Source organism: Carassius auratus, chromosome 13, assembly GCF_003368295.1.
Source record: "Carassius auratus strain Wakin chromosome 13, ASM336829v1, whole genome shotgun sequence".
In the NCBI taxonomy this organism is placed as follows: Eukaryota; Metazoa; Chordata; class Actinopteri; order Cypriniformes; family Cyprinidae; genus Carassius; species Carassius auratus.
The window spans coordinates 16,582,591-16,595,919 of record NC_039255.1 but is presented as its reverse complement, the minus strand read 5'-3'; the positions used below and the strand labels follow the sequence as shown (position 1 = coordinate 16,595,919).

At 36.4% G+C, this 13,329-nt stretch overlaps 1 protein-coding gene across 1 annotated transcript in view; it reads right to left on the bottom strand.

Moving 5' to 3' along the window:
- LOC113112851 (T-lymphoma invasion and metastasis-inducing protein 1-like) overlaps positions 1 to 13,197 on the bottom strand; it is a 54,353-nt gene extending 41,156 nt beyond the window's left edge. The window contains exon 1 of the mRNA XM_026278768.1: positions 12,987 to 13,197. The gene's annotated coding sequence lies outside the window, so the exon portion shown is untranslated. The remainder of the gene's footprint in view (positions 1 to 12,986) is intronic.
- Positions 13,198 to 13,329: the final 132 nt, after the last annotated feature.

Genomic DNA, 13,329 nt, shown 5'->3' with positions numbered 1-13,329 from the left:
AACCGCAAACAGCAGCGAATCATCAGGACCGGGATACAGAGCACATGAAGGGGAGAGAAGCTGACAGGAGACGTCTGAGCAAAGCAGAAACAAAACAGGATAACAAGTATTTGATTTGCATGTGTGTCTCATGTTTCTCATTTCTCTCACTCCTAGCCAGCCTATATGAAATAACTGAACACTGCAAACAGGAAGTTTCATAATGTTTTCCAGTAATAATATCAATGGATCCATAAAATTAGACACCTATTTACCATTCTCACAGTCCCTGTGTCTTGTTTGCACACTGACCTTTTGTGTGGCGAGACATTAAACGTTTCTGAATAATTCCATCCCGCTGCACAATGGCGCATAACTTCAGGAAACGCAAACACACAGAAATTCTCCTGTCTCTGTGGAAACCAGGCCAGCTCTTCACTGACGGAGCGGGGTCTACACACACTAGCGTAAACCATCAGGATAACACCAAAATAGAAAGCACTCCAGCACAGGGCCAGCAACAGCCCCAAGTGCTCGATCAAAGTTCTCACACTACAGCAGCTAAGAGCAAGTGCTCATGGGTAAAAAAAAAACATGTGAGTTCAGAACATCAGCTCGATGTGTTCACAGGCTTCAGATTGTGTTTTAAAGAGCAGACACACATCATCTGACCCATGTATTTATAACCAAATGTGAAAAGGTTACAAAACGATCTTCCACCATCCTGAATCTACTTGGCTTGATGTTAAAAAAGATAGACTCATAAGACTCATGCATAAGAAATACTACAATAAGACTAGATAGAACAATAGTTTTCCAGCTATATAACTCCAGCTATAGTTTTCAAAACAAATGTAGGCGGATGTTTTTTTTCTATTACTCAACACCAGTAAGACTTACAGTGATTCTGAGGTTTGTTCTGTTTAGGAAGTGTCACCTTTCAAAAGAGTCCAAAAACATGCATATGCTCCAAATGGCTCAAGAACAGCCTGCAATTTACTTTGGGGATGACTTTTTTAGCCGTTTTAGGTACATTTTACGGGAATGCTAAGGGGTTAATTCATTTCTTTATTTTAGTTTTTATTATAATTATTTGCCAAAGCAGCATTTTTTTTCTTAGGTTTTTTAAGTTTACATTTTGCGTTTAATATATATATATATATATATATATATATATATATATATATATATAAATATAAATTTAATTTTAGCTTTGTGTCAATTACTGAAAGTTAAAGTGAACTAGATTAGCATTTCCTCAAGAAAAAACGTGTTTGCATGTGAGCAAAGAGAAGTTTTGTGCTTCTGAATTCTTTCTTTCAGGCTCGGGTGGGGTCTCCCCACCTGCTGTCCTCCTTCCATTCAGACCTTCCACCTTTTCAAGCCCGGGGCAAGGGATCATAAGCAGATGTCCCTGAGGAGGTGTTGGGACATGCCTGCACTAGGGGTGTGACGAGACACTTATCCCACAAGAAGAAACGACTTTTTAAGAAATCCTCAATGATGAAATATATAGCGAAAATTGGTCTTTTATTCAACTGAAAAACACAAAAATGCAAAAAAATTAAGGCGCATTTTGAAATCAAATCGTACTTCATGAAATTAAACATATATTTTAATAAACTTTATGCAGGTATAAACAACATGTAAACACTGCAAAAGGTTTTAACACAAACTCAACTGACAGGCAAATATTTGCACAAAATTATAATTAGTATAAATAAAAATAAATAATAACATAAATATCCCTTTAACGTGGAAGAGAAGCAGCCAGTCAAGAGATTTCCAATTTAATAAAATAAAATAAAATTATATATATATATATATATATATGTTAGTTTATGCTTTTTGAAACGGTTATGTCGAGCCCTGATTAAAGCATTTATTAATATTTTAACTATTTAAAAAAAAAATCATTGCAGTTCGTTAAATCCTTTCTATATTTTTTCTTCGTTCTGAGCAAAAATGCAGCAATAATTGCAAGAATAGATAGAGCTGATTTGGTTGTCTCTCAGGTTTTCTGTGTTGAGATTTTGAGTCGATCTGTCACTCGAGCGTATCCACTGAAAGACCTGTCAATCATTCATCACACCACAGTGACCTCCCTGCACAGTTCTGCCATAGGCACATACTTTAAAATCATAAGATCTAATATTTCTGAACCTCATAACACTAGCTATGTGTTTTATGTTGCGTTGGGTGTCTCTTTCAGACAGATGGTAAATTTGTGCTGTTTTCATTAGTGCTGAATGCCCCTCACAGCGTTTCTCAATTACATGTTTCTACAGTTTCTAAATGAGGAAAACAGACACCAAAACAGCACTGCAATGGAAACATGATGGGTAATCCTAATTAAGAACGATAGAAAATTATTGAAATTCCCAAAGATGTTTAGTTTTTTGATTGTGATTCAAAATAGTCATGGGAGATTTGGAAATAACTTCAGAAGCTGATGACAGAGAAACTTGCTTGCCCAGTGTAATAGAAATATAATTGGCAGAGCTGAAACTGTGAATGTCCATTTGAATGTACACTCTATTGCTCTTTCTGTTTTCCAGATGCATTGTGGGTATTACCATCTCCAATATCACACGGTCGATCACCCTTGGAGCATGTCACAAATACATCATGCCTTTCTTGGTACTTAAAGGGTTAGTTCACCCAAAAATAAAAAAATTAAACCATAAATTACTCAACCTCAAGTCATCCCAGGTGTGTATTCCTTTCTTCTTTCGAACGAATACAGTCAGAGTTATATTTAATGCCACTCAAAGGGGTGTTGCATGCATCAGTCCAAAAGAAGTTAAATAAAAAGCGCCCATATATAAAAACAAAGTGTCTCACACAGCTCCAGGGGGTGAACAAAGGCCTTCTATAGCGAATCGATGCGTTTTTGTAAGAAAAATATACATATTCAAAACATAATCACTGTTGTACACGAAAGCAGTTCTGGGCAGATGACCTATGGAGGTCAGCTTTAGCGCATCCATTTTATTTCTCTCTATGTAATGGAAGTCACTGGGAAACCTAACTTTCTTCTGTGGAATGTTTTGAAGAATGTTGGCAACCAAACAGTTTGGGCTCCAATTAACTTCCATTGTATGGACAAAAATTCAACAGAAGTCATTGGGAACCAAAAGTATTTGGTTACTAACATTCGTCAAAATGTCTTCTCTTATGCTCCACAGAAGTATGAAAATTTGGGTTTCCTTTGACTTCAGTTGTATAAGGGGTGTCCAAAGTCCAAATATGTTCTGTGGTTGTATATCAAAAGGACCACAGCACTATTAAAATATATGTGGCCCACCAAGAATAATTTACAAATGCAGTTTCACAATGTCAACACAAGGTGACAGCGCTAGATTTTAGGCCAGATGTAGCGGTAAAACATGAGTAACCAAAATTTGATAACTCGTATGCGCCAACATTTTCTATAGTGCACAAGAATTCCTGAACGCACCAAAATGGAACAGAGCTAAGGACGTTTATAGACTAAATACCGTAAAGCCATTCTATATTATGGAAATGGAAATATTTGGTTACCAACATTCTTCAATATATATATGTATATATATATATAGGTAGATTATCCTTTTAACTAGGTTCACCAGAATAGTCAGACATGCAAGATCATCTCAGGAGGTGATCCATTTAGTTTAATTTCTTGCTGTTAATCCATTTTAAATGTAGTTGCTATCTTGTATAATACAAAATGCTAGTCATCGTAGTACATTGATAAAGTGCTGTGAATTAATTACCAAGCATAAACATCACAAATGGGCCCTCGCTGGTTTTCTTGTCAGGAAATGTTCCTTCTTTTCCACCCTGCAGCTGCTGATGAATTTTGGGTTTTGTTTCCAGCAGCTTCTGATCGTTCCCAAGCTCCCACGCTGAGAAACGCACGTCAGGTTGAGCTTTGGGGCAAAAAGTGCTGTTTAACTCCTTCACATCCCTGAAGCTGATCGTCTTGACTTTTTTAGCCTGTGGTGGGCAGCTCTCAGACCGCTCTTCTCATGTCTCGACAGGTCATGGTATGTGCGTTCAGGGGACTCTTAATAACAAAGGACTGCAAAATGCACCTTTCACATTTTTGGGGAGATTTTCAGGTAAACACACAGAGCTGTGAAGCGGGTTTCTGGATGGGGGATCGCGTGATGGAGCCCCTGGGTGTGTTTGTTTGCACACCTCCATGAATGGGGATTTGGGATGACAGGATGTTTACGGCTGTCGGTTATTTTCCTGACGTCACCGCTGGATTTGATAAACAACTCTGTCACTGCCAGGGATCATATCAGCTAAAGCAGGCCTTTATTCACTGATAGGATATTCTCACCGACGTTCATCTCAATAACACATAGAAACTGATCAAACAAACACGCTTTGAATTTAATTAAGTGTGCTTTGGTTTGAGTTTGCTGCTCTCTTTAACCTTGTTTGGTGGCATATAAATGAGAAGACCAGTAATGAGCCTGAGGCCAGTTCAAAAGGTTTATATTTAATGAAACTGTAGTGCTGTTTGCTCATGTTAAAGTTACCAACACAATGCATGGCTATCCTTGACCGGCTTGTGTGAGGTAACCAGTAAAATAAAAGTCAAAACACAATACAGCAACACTGCTTTTAATTAGAAGGCAATGGCCAAACAATTTTTTTTTTCAAGTCAGTGCATGTAACCATGCACCTTCACTCAAATGTGTTCATGATCATTTAGGACAGCTTTGAAGAAATGCGAGTTTGCCGTTAACCCTTATATAAGTTACCGTATTTTCCGCACTATAAGTCGCACCTGAGTAAGTCGCATCAGTCCAAAAATACGTCATGATAAGGAAAAAAAACATATATAAGTCGCACTGGACTATAAGTCGCATTTATTTAGAACCAAGAACCAAGAGAAAACATTACCGTCTCCAGCCGCGAGAGGGCGCTCTATGTCTTCAGTGGTAGTGCCCTCTCGCGGCTGGAGACGGTAATGTTTTCTCTTGGTTCATTTCTCTTGGTTCATGTCAAATTAATTTTGATAAATAAGTCGCAGCTGACTATAAGTCGCAGGACCAGCCAAACTATGATAAAACGTGTGAATTATAGTCCGGAACATATGGTATTTAAGCTATTTAAACGTAAAAAAAAGTTTAATTTTTGGTTATATTTTGCATCATTGCATGTCAAAAATAATTGACTTTGTTATGCAAGCACAAAATGTGAAACTGCAGTCTTATTCACAGGCTGTTTATAGCATGTTTATAAATATTTGTACGATATTATATATTTATCTACTTTTACTTAACCTGTTATGCATCTTGATTAAAGCTCAATATAAACATACCATAGCACATAATAAAATAACTTACAATGAAAACTGATAATAAAAATGTAGTTTACTTTGACTTTACTTTAACTAAAGCAAATCCGAAGAATACTGAAAAATAATTTGTAGTCATTTAAAATTACTGAAATCTGAAATTAAATACAAATATTAGATGAAAGACTTAAACTAAAACAAAATAAGAATAAATTAAAACTAAAAAGAATTTCTGAAAAAAAAACCATACAATTTAAAAGAATAATGAAAATATACTAATCTGATCTACTTGGAGGTTAATTCAACAAGTCTGCGCTGTTTACTTGTGCCTTTAAGAAGCAAACAAAAGAAAATAAAGTTCTCAAGCCCAGGGGAAGAGTGAGGTCACATGACTGACCTTTAAGACAATCTGCATGTGAAAACACCACTGTCTATTAGGATTAGCAATAATTATTGTAAAGACTAAACGGCTCTGTGCTACATGTTTACACATGAAATGGGATACTGCGTGATGATTTTAACTCGGCAGAGACTAAAGCCAAAAGGGGAGGAGAAGCTACTTGCCTAATGGGATGGCATCACCATGATACTTTAATATTTTCAGTATTACATTTTGTTACTAAATCATTATTTACAAATATAGTGGTGAAACTAAACACCAACAACAAATATGTTTTTGAGTTTTGACAAAGTTTCAATAAGTAGTAAAGTAAATTTACCTATAAGCAACTGGGTAAACCTACTATCATGTGTTTGGCAAAAGTGACGTCATTTACAAATGCAAACTTCTCTGCAGTTTGTGTCGGTTCAGATGTTTTCTTGTTTCTGGAGAGCGTGTGAAGCATAAATACACCTCTGGAGAGCTGCGAGATGAGCACGTCTGCAGCGGTTCACGCCAGACTGAACATGTCAAGCATAAACAAGGCTTTACAATGGCTCGATTTGGTACAATGGTTCAAAGTGTTCACGCTTGCTTCAGGAAACAATCTTAACAATCTGCAGGGCATTTTTTTTTTTTTATTAAAAACATAACGGATTGTGTTGAAGTTTCTGCGAGTTCACTACAGTGTTTATAATGGCTGTTGATTTAACATGTTTATTTGCTGTCATTATCGTGGAAAAAATAGCACATTAAAATGATTAACGCATTTAATGCATGTTGTGGTCACATTATTGTCTCTGCTTCGCTAACGAAAATTGTTCCATGGTAGGGCTGTGCGATTCATCGAAATCGAATCGAAATCGCGATATTAAGCTGTTCCAGTGCTTGACTGTCAGCACATCTGGCAGTGTGGATGAGGCTCGACGCACACGTGCAACCTTTGTCAGCTTGCGCCTGGCTCCGCGTTTAAAACGATTGTAAATTCAGTCTAACTGCTTGCTAATTTCACTTGGATGAAATGAAACATTCAGCACATTTTAGACTTGTTCTTAAAATTCCAAATACAGTGTAACATATGTAATACTTTAATAATTGACTAAAAAAATACAGTTCTTTATTTACAAAAATAAACAAATCTTTCCAGTGAAATTCAGTAATTAAATTAATTCTGTAAAAGTAGTTATACCATTATAATCTTGTCTGCTGAAAAAAATAATCATAATAAAATTATATATCCCATACTCAGAATTCGTGCTCTGCTTTTAACCCATCCAAAGTGTGCACACACACAGCAGTGAACACACACACACTGTGAGCAGCCATTTATGCTGCGGCGCCCAGGGAGCAGTTGGGGGTTCGGTGCCTTGTTTAAGGGCACCTCAGTCGTGGTATTGAGGGTGGAGAGAGCACTGTACATGCACTCCCCCCACCTACAAATCCTGCAGGCCCGAGACTCGAACGCACAACCCTTCAATTGCGAGTTCGCTCTCTAACCATTAGGCCATGTCTCCCTAATGAATTTTGTAATGGTTTAATGGAAACTGTAAGAATTCTTTTTTTTTCAGCAGGGTAATGATACTGTGCTGCACATTATTGACAATATTGAGCTGAAGCTTGACTTTGCAAATTCAAAACCGCAAATCAAATCGCAATCGCAATATCTGTCAAAAAAATCGCAATTAGATATTTTCACCATATCGCACAGCCCTATTCCAAAGGCACGGGTTTTTCGTTACTGAATGAATCCATGACTCGAGTGAGCCAATGATTCAGTTACCCGTTCATAAAGACACTTGCTTTATTTCTGAACCAATCAGCTGTTGAATGAGTCATCAACAGTGACTTGCTGCCACCTACTGGCGGTTATACTTTCATATTTTGAGTATCATTTCATTTTTTTTTTTTTATATATAATTTTTTTTTTAATTCATTAATGTCAATTTAAAGCCCATTTCTGTCATAGCAATATTTATGCAATTCTAATTGCACTGTGAATGCAATGCCACCTGTGCAAACATACATGCCACTTCATACTCTGCTTCTAAAAACAATAAAATAGCCACATTAAAGGTTGAATCCAAATAATTCTCTCTAAAGCTACTATTTTGTCACTTCTATTCGATGCTTTTCTCATTTAACACAATCATGACTATAAAATATGTTTTGAGGGTAATTTCTCATCCCAGATTAATGTGTGACTTAATTTTTTTTATCTAATTAATTACATGACATGCCATTTAATTAAAAAAATTCATCAGCACATCATGTAATTGATTAGATTAATACATTATAATCCCTCGACAGTCCTAGTTTTTGCATTTTAATTCTTTAAATTTTCTTTCATCTCATACAAAAAAATAATTGTAATAATACAAAAAAATTGCACATATAGAAAGCAAACACACTAAATCCAAACCAACAAATGATAATCAGCACTTTCTCAAACACACATCGCAGGTCAGACCAAGAAACTTTTGGAGCTCAGAGGAGTATTTTCTGAAGGACAAGCGATGGCATGTGTTCCTCTGATTACCTGAGCCCCGTGTGATACACCGAGAACAGATTAACCAAATCCAGTTTCCAGAAAACCATTATCTGAGTTTTCCCCCTGTGGAAGTCTCTGCCGAACCCTGGGGTCTCTCCTCCCACCCCTCGTCCCCGCGCCGTGCAGCCGAGCGTAACGAGACGGGATTCAGACACACATGACTACACAAAGCTGCGTTGAAATGAGTTTATTTGCTCCGAGCTCCGATCACAGGCCTTTAATTTCCATCCGGCTCCAGTACAATAACGCCTCTGTTTCCCTCTCCGTGCCACGATGGAGCTGGAAGATGAAGAACAAACTAAGCGTGTGCACAAGTCTGTCGACCTAAACCACCTGTCTAGGGTTTGACATCATAGACAACCACTTTAAAACAGCTGCCTTCAACCCTAGAGATAATAACCCATCAATTAAATCACTCATCAAAACGCAGGGTATGAACAGGTATGAATGGTGTTTTTGATGCACTCTGGGTAAAGGGAATTAAAGGCCACATGAGTGAGACAAAAAACTTACCTAGACAGCATTTCTAAGGCATTTTAAGTAAGTATGCATCAACATAAAAAGATATAACCAGATCATCATATGCATGCTTTGTGGAAAAGGAAAGCCCATAATGCAGTGCACAGGGAAAACAAAAACATCCAAAATAATATAGGAGTAAGAGAAATGTTTATAAATATACATATTTTATTCAGTCGTGCAGAGTATTGATATAAAAGCTCAATAATAATTTTATTTCATATTTCTTTATTAAAATAACAATTAATAAATGTATTAAATAAAAATATAAATGATAAACTCTTGGAATTATTTTTAGTCAAGTCTCTAGTGTTGATAACTAATAAGATATTTCATTTTTTTATTATAATAAAAACAATACATTTATAAATAAATACATAAAAATATTACAACAAAAAAATTATAAGTATTACAATTTTAAAACATCTACTGGAATAAATTGTAGTCAAGTCTCTAGTGTGTAGATAAACAATACAGTGACTAATAATTAAATTTTATATTTCTATTTATAGTAAAAACCATACATTTATATAAATACATACAATTATTAAATAAATAATAATAAATTAATTTCAAATTGCTCTTTATAATAATACATTTTCAAAAATATTAAAATATTAAATAAGTAATATATTGGAATAAACTGTAATATATACCTTTTATATTTCTATTTATATTAAAATAATACATTTATAGAAAACTGTGTAAAACTAGAACTAAACGTAGTCAAGTGTCTATTTGTGCAACAGGCTTTGGAAATCAGTCTCTTACGGTATGAGGTTTCATTTACATTAAGATGCTGCCTGTGTAGACCATAAAGCAGCTATCTGGGTAAAGAAACAGAGCAAGCCCAGAGCATCTTGACGGGAAAGCTGAGAGGCGAACAGATAAAAGGGATTCCCGTGTTTAAACACTACTATCACTCAGCTGCTAGTATGAACACATCACTCGATCCTGTTGACAGGGAACTATTCCAGGTATGCCCTGTAAGTCATAAAACTCTGAAGGATCTGTTTGGAAAACAATGCATAAGTGCATAACATGATACTATCTCATGCTTACGATGGGTCTGAATCCCTCTAACCCCCCAAAACCAATCCAGGAGAGTTCATTAACAACGCTGAGAACAGGAAACGCAACCCAGCGGCAATGACCACATCAAAGCACAATGAAAGTGATCTGTATCTATGAAAACCACGTTCTAGCCTCATTTTTTATTATCAAAGTCAGCGTGTCCCCCGAGTAAAGAAGGAAACTATTTCAATCAATTATTTTATAAAGGAAGAAAAAGCTTGGGTCTGTATTAAACCTGTTTAGTTCTACACTCGTGCACCTTTCTTGGCTTTAATGCTGGTTCCTGTATGAAGATTATAAAGACTGAACTGCACTACGGTCAAAACAAAATATTACTTCCTTAAAACTGATATTGTTTCTATTTATTTATTTAGAAATTAGTCCATTAAGGGCAAGTATTTGCCCCTGGAATTGGTATTTAGGGCCATATTTACCTTCAGAAGTGCTTACTGAATAACAGCACACTAATTATTTTACTTCGACTGAATCAATTAACTGACAGGACTCTTGAATTTGGACACTTATGGCTTAAATGTGACCCTGGAGCACAAAACCAGTCTTAAGTCTCTTGGCTATATTTTTAGCAATAGCCAAAAAAACTTTGTATGGGTAAAAAAAAAAAAAAAAATCATTAGAATATTAAGTAAAGATCATGTTACATTAAGATATTTTGTCAGTTTCCTACCGTAAATATATCAAAACTTAATTTTTTATTAGTAATATGCATTGCTAAGAATTCATTTGGACAACTTTAAAGGTCATTTCTGCCAAATACTGTCAGATCCTTATAAACCATACAACAATGGAAAGCTTATTTATTTATTCAGCTTTCAGATGATGTTAACATCTCATTTTAGAAAAATGTACACTTAAGACACTTAAGGTTTTGTGGTCCAGGGACACAAATATACAATCAAATCAACATGAAAAGTAGCTTATAGCATTACATACAACACTTCATGAGAGATTCCCATTGCGAAACCATTGGGCATATTGTCACAAACATTTATTGTGTTTTCAGTGACTGTGAATCTAAACTTCTGATCATCAGCAGTAAAACTGACTCTCAGAAATATAATTTTGGTAATAAAGCCTATAAACTAGTTTTTAAAAAAAGTGTGACTAGCCAAGGTTATCTTAAAATGTTAAACAACAAGAATTGGCCATAGAGATTCTGTTGTGATTCTATTGGGGCATGTTGTCACAAAGGGTCAATGTGTTTTTAATAAACTGTGAATTTAAACTCCTGATCTATATGATTTTTTAAAAATAAGTGGAGAAACTAAGTAAAAAAGTGTAACTAGGCCTGATCTCCTGTGAAATTATCTGTATGAAAGGTTAGACAAGAATAACTAGCTTAAAGGACCTTTCTGTGATTGGGGCATGTTGTCACAAAGGATGAGTGTGTTTTCAGTGAAGTGTGGATCTAAACTAAATTTCTCAGTGTCTGATAAAATGAACCAGAAACTAGGGAAAAAGTGTGACAACTAACCCCAGCAAGAATTTGCTAAAGGGACCTTTTTGCCACCATATTTTGGTAACTTTTGGCCCACATATGACCTGTGTTTCAGATCAGCTCTAATATGATGCAATGCACTTCACATCTGCGTCCTCCAGCGCTGATCTCCTGTCCTGCCTGACTGCAGATGGCTGATTCATTTCCATCTGTACACCAGCAGATGAGAGATTCCTTCTGTCTTTCCTTTTCTCAGGCCATTCAGAGCGAATTAATTCAGCTCATCTGAAGTCCTTCCCACCAGGACATGCTCAGAAGGGGATTCTCCTTGACCCTGACCAACTCACACATTTGCAATTCATCATCTTCCTCACACGGCTACACAATAACAGCAGCACACGAGCTTTGTCATTGTAAGGACACACGCATGGACTGTTTACAGCGTCTGACACACGCAGAAATCCTGTGTTTGCGTGATGATGTTCTGTCATTAACCACCAGTTCAATTAGCATTTACAAGACCACGGTTGGAAGACAATAACAATGCTTTAAATGAGCTTTGCTCTTTCAGGATGTATCTTTTTGATATGCAACAGGCAATTGGAAAAGCAGCTATATTAAGACACACATTTTGCAAACCACAGTCCAAATGTCACACATGCAAAGTCATATCCCCAGCCAAACAAATCCTATAGGAATTTTGTCCTTCAACTGAATCCTAATGGGAATTCCAACACACAATTCCAGCAAACAACAAGTAGATCTTAAGAACAGATAGTTCACAATAGGACTTTTTGGTTCCCAGTGGGATCAAATATCCATGTAGAACATTGCAAGCAAATCTTTCAGGGTTTTTAAAACTCCTGTAGCTTTCTTTAAACTCTAGTTAAAACATTATTCCAACAAAAAACAGGAAAAGTTCCTGTAAGGACTACTTAAAATCCAAAAGACCTCAACAGGGCTCAACAGAGGCTTTTCCAGTTATACCAAATTACTGGACAAGGAATTTAAAAAAGATGTTTTGCATTTAAAGAGGATAATTTCTATCCAATAATAACTTAAAATTAAAAATATATTTTTTATATATGTATATACTTGTACATAAAAAACGTCTCTGATATTTACACGTTGTGGAAATAAAATAAATAAATAATTGTTAATAAATAAAATCAAAGGAAATAATTTTCGCTTTATCTAAAAGAATCTTATGCAATTCTTACGATTAAGATTTCTTAAGATTGATCGCAAATAATGAATGAAATTCCAACAGGAATATCTTGACTAAAGATATATCAGTCATGTGAAATCTTAATAAGAACAATTCTAAAGCAGGGAAGTCTAAACTTATGAAAACACTGAGATACAAACACTAGATAGTGATCAACGTACTTTTCACCTCCACAAAAAGTCTGTAAGACCAGTGTAAAATACCCAACAGTAAACATGTAAATATGGAATGGTTATTAATGATTTGCAGATACAAAAACCCTTGTGTACCTGTCAATAAGCTTCTTTGAGTGTTCAAGTAGAGCCAGTCAGAGAGAGACAGACGAAGACACGTACAGGACTGCGCTGTTCAGATGTGGGGAATCCTTTTAATCTGCTTTCTCTGCCTCTCGAAAGATATCCAGAGTCTTTAAAGCCGTGAAACTGCAGCGTCTCTTCTCCTGAAAAGCATCAACGTAAACCCAAAGCCTGCCGCCACACCTCAACAACCGCACAAACGTCTTACCTTCCCAGGGGGCGATCCTGTGACCCAATGACACGCGTCCTTTCTAAAATCTCATGTTTCCTGTATCGCTGTCCACATTCTGTCTCCAACTCATTCTGACTCCCACGTGAACTGGACGGGAACTGAAACAGCTTGGGATGGGGGCTGTGTCTCTTCAGCGACCCCCCCCCCACCCCACTCTTCCCCTTCCCCCTTTCCTTCAGTCTTGGAATGACTGAGATTGGGAGCAGGAATGCGTGTGGTTCTGCTCCTTTTGGTCCGTCTGAACGGCTCTGGTATGACCCTGTGGAGAGCACCACGTTTACACAAGAATTCAAACCCGCCTCTCACAAATGCAGACTCC